The sequence below is a fragment of the Pinus tabuliformis genome, chromosome 6 (genome assembly GCF_031772625.1).
Source record: "Pinus tabuliformis cultivar Carrire ecotype Pingquan chromosome 6, CPIR1, whole genome shotgun sequence".
Lineage (NCBI taxonomy): Eukaryota > Viridiplantae > Streptophyta > Pinopsida > Pinales > Pinaceae > Pinus > Pinus tabuliformis.
In genome coordinates this window covers 231580921-231584684 of record NC_142292.1, presented here as the reverse complement: position 1 = coordinate 231584684, position 3764 = coordinate 231580921, and positions in this window count along the sequence as shown.

The window sequence follows — 3764 nt, the reverse complement described above, 5'->3', positions numbered from 1 at the left end:
TAGAGCACACAAAGCAGATGGAAATAGACGGTGCAACATTTCCATCACCTCTACCACCATACATTCGAGCAAGGAAACCAAATGATAAACCAGTCAAAGAATCAAAGGATGTGAAGTTTGGCACCTTCATACCCCTATTGCTAAAGGAAGTACCATTCACTGGGGAATTCTTGGGAAAATACTACAGCGAAAGTTAACTTCTTACGACTTCAATGACAGGAAGAAATACCCACAATTCGCACCAAACTGCTATTTGAAACAAGTAAACTACCTAGAGAGCGGAGTGACGAGGTTAGAGCCGCAACAATGGGAAAATGGATTGGCGCAGTGTTGAAGCCCTGAAAATCAGGTCTACAACAAGGGGGATACCTGCCCGGTTCCGGACCTGGGTTAGCAGTCCTTTTCCATTTGGTATAGTGGGTCCGCTGGGGTATTGGGACCAGTTTCTCAATTTATGTGTGTGTGTGTTGAGATTTGATATTTCCTTTCTAAGTTCCTGAGTGAAATGCTTTTACTTTAACTTAATCTAATGATATGCATTGTATTCTAATAAACAAAAATATCTAATTCTACACTAACCCGGGGTGTAATATTTTCGTTATGCGACTAAAATGATTCCAAAATAACAATTGGTAATAAAGATCATTCAACTGTTATAAGAAGAGAATTCAATAGAGATAACCACTTTGTATATAAAAAGTTAGACGAAATAGTTGTGAAAAAACATATCGCATAATAAGCTACTCATACATTAAGCATAAATAAATAGCTATCACCGTACAGAAGTGCCAAATGAATAACTCATGCATTCACGCATCAATATTTAAACATATAAACATAAATATCACTTTAACACAAAGGCAGAAAGAGTTAAGAGATGGAAGTACCATTTATAGCTAGTTCTACTCATGAGCTTCAAGCGATAATGATTTATCTCTTCTTAATCCAACATCCACTAAGAGTACAGAAGTGAAAATCTGTAGTAGATATTAAATGTAGATATCAATAAATCCTGTTCCATTCATTCATCAAAACTCTCCGAGGGGTGCAAAATTTCATGTTCTAAGGACATGTTTTTGACAAATTTCAGGACCCTTCTCTAAATGCATGAGAAGGGTTTAAATACTACTAACTAAATATAAAAATAACTTATTACAAAAATGTAGGATATGGTTTAAATGACCGTCGTCTCATTTCAGGAAAAAATAAAGCAAAATTAATACTAACATTGAATCTAAAATTAAAACTAACAACTAACTATTTTTGTATCTGTTCCTTGAAATTGCAAGCATTCAGCATTTGTTTGAAAAGAGTTGGCTGGCCGACTTCCGACTTTAACTATCCTGTGAAAATGGCATCGGCAGGAGCTAGCGCCATCTTCTCGGCAGAATTGATGATACATTTGAGAGTTATGCACTAGCTGTGTGGTTTTACCAAATGTGCCCAGTAAGAATCCCAATTCAACTTAATTAATCTTTTGATTGATTCTGCCTTTTCTTGAGCTTTCTGTCTCCAGCCTGTCTACAGTTGCTGTGCATATATACACACCATTTTGAAGATATTTCTGACAAATACCATTGGTTTTAGGATTCAAGTTTTACTTTTTTACCTCTAGCATTGCTTTCTTACAAATTTCTGGGCTTACAGGTGACTTGAGCAATTAGAGGCTTTCCCTTTCAAGAGGTTTTGCTCAGCGATGCACTATTTGCGCTAGGGCTAATCGCGCATCACTGAGCAAAACCTCTTGCACATCGGAAACTGCCTCCATTTCTTGATCTGGGCTTCCCTGGTGCAATTTTTTGCCTCTTGCGCGCTTTTTGTTAGCAGATATAAAGCTTAAATTTTGTAAAATAACGATTCCGTAAGTTACTGACACTGAATCTTAAATTGTCTGTTTGTGATGTCAGCGCTATCCAGTACGCGCGAAGAAGGATGTCGCAGGAGCATGGCACATGTTTCCGTATTTAGTCGCAGAGGAAGATATTATGAGGGTCATTGGAAAATGGCTGAGCGATTGGCTCACCCCATCTAGCGAAGCTGCAGGAACAAGTAAGGTCGCAGAAGTAGAAATAGGGAAAAAAACAACTGCAACAAAGGCCATGAAAGCCAAGAAGAAAGAAGCACAAAAGGCTTCTAAGAAAGAGAAAGAAGCCCAAAAGGAAAAGGCTTCTATAATAGAGAAGGCAACACAGAAGTAAAAGTCTTCTACGACAAAGAAGGTGGCGCAGAAGGAAAAGGCTACGCAAGCAGCAACATCACAGGTCACCATTGACCTTGAAGAACCTGAGACAGAGCACATAGATGTTGAGGTTGAAACTGTAGATGAAGAAGAAGAGGGTGCAGACCCCTATCTCGGACCAGAGGACTTAGAATCCCCCTTCAGGATCTGGAAGAGGTAGAAGCGAAGTTCGACGGGACCTCGCAAGAAGCAGAAGTCTGATATGTTTGCAAGTACTACACCATTGGTCCTCACGGAGGGGTACCTTGATGATATAGGTGATTTTGTCTGCTCGCCACTTAAAACATATGGGGACATATCGAGGACCAATACCACCAGGTATTGGAGAAAGTACACTAGGTTCTGAAGGAAATGCAGGTCAAGATAGGAGTGATCCAAGCGAGCGTGGCAAAAGTGAGTGTGGGTCAAGCGAGCGCGAGTCTAGCGAGTGCGAGTCCAGCGAGTGCGAGTCCGGCGAGTGCGAGTCCGATGAGTGGGACATCCAAGGCAGAACTCACTTCAGACCTCTGTGTAGTGATGCTGTCGGAGGGTTCCTTGCATGTTGAAATAGCTAAGGATCAGTCCAAGATGCTGCATATGACCAACATGAGTATCAACCTTACAGCATTGCCTATCCAAACCTTGCACAAGTTGCACCAAGGAGTTTCAGATGAGCTCCATGTCTGGGAGAAACAAGATCAGTTGATTATCGACAAGGTAAAAACTAACAATCAACATATTTTTGCAGAGAAAGTCCAAGCCTTGTAGGCCCGCAACGAGGTGGTGCAGTGCAATCAGTATCTAGAGGCAGCCCTTACCCAAGTATGCAGCAAGCTCCTTGAGCTCCAAATTCCAGCAGAGGTGGCCTTAGTAGAGAAAATTCGCTAGTTAGCTACTGCATTGAAGGAATCCAAGGAAGAAACTAGAAAGGTACAATTTGAGCTACAGTTGCAGATTTTAGAGCTTCAAATTGAAGCTGCAGCCAACAACACCTCTAGAGGTCAGAGAGCAGTGTAAAACTGCCATTAAAGCTGATATGACAACTATGGTTGCTGCAATCAAGGACTGAAGCCAATTATTTGAGCAGACTATGTAAATGTGGAGCTCGTTGCAGGAGGACCCACACTTGCAGATGATCAAGGAAGACATCAACAGAAAACAACTGTAGTTTGATGAGATCAGGGCGACAACGTGAACCTTAGCACCTTTGCAGAGGTTCACCAGACTCCAAGAAGGGAAATTCATACAGATCTAGACTGATGAGCTACGTTGGAAGGCCTCTATTATTTCCTAAAGGATGCAACCATGGGCCGAAGAGGCAAGCCAACTATCACAGACTGTCCAGAGAAAGTTAAAAGCCCTTCAGTAGACACATAGAACCATGGATCTTGTGTTCGAAGGTCCAACAATGGAGAAATTGGTCGAAGAAGTTTGTCAGGCCACCGCGCAGGGAACAACAGATCTTCAAGCATTGAAGATAGAATTCAGCATCCTGTAAGCAAAGTTTTAGGCAACACCACCAGAGTGACTCGAGACGAGTCACAAC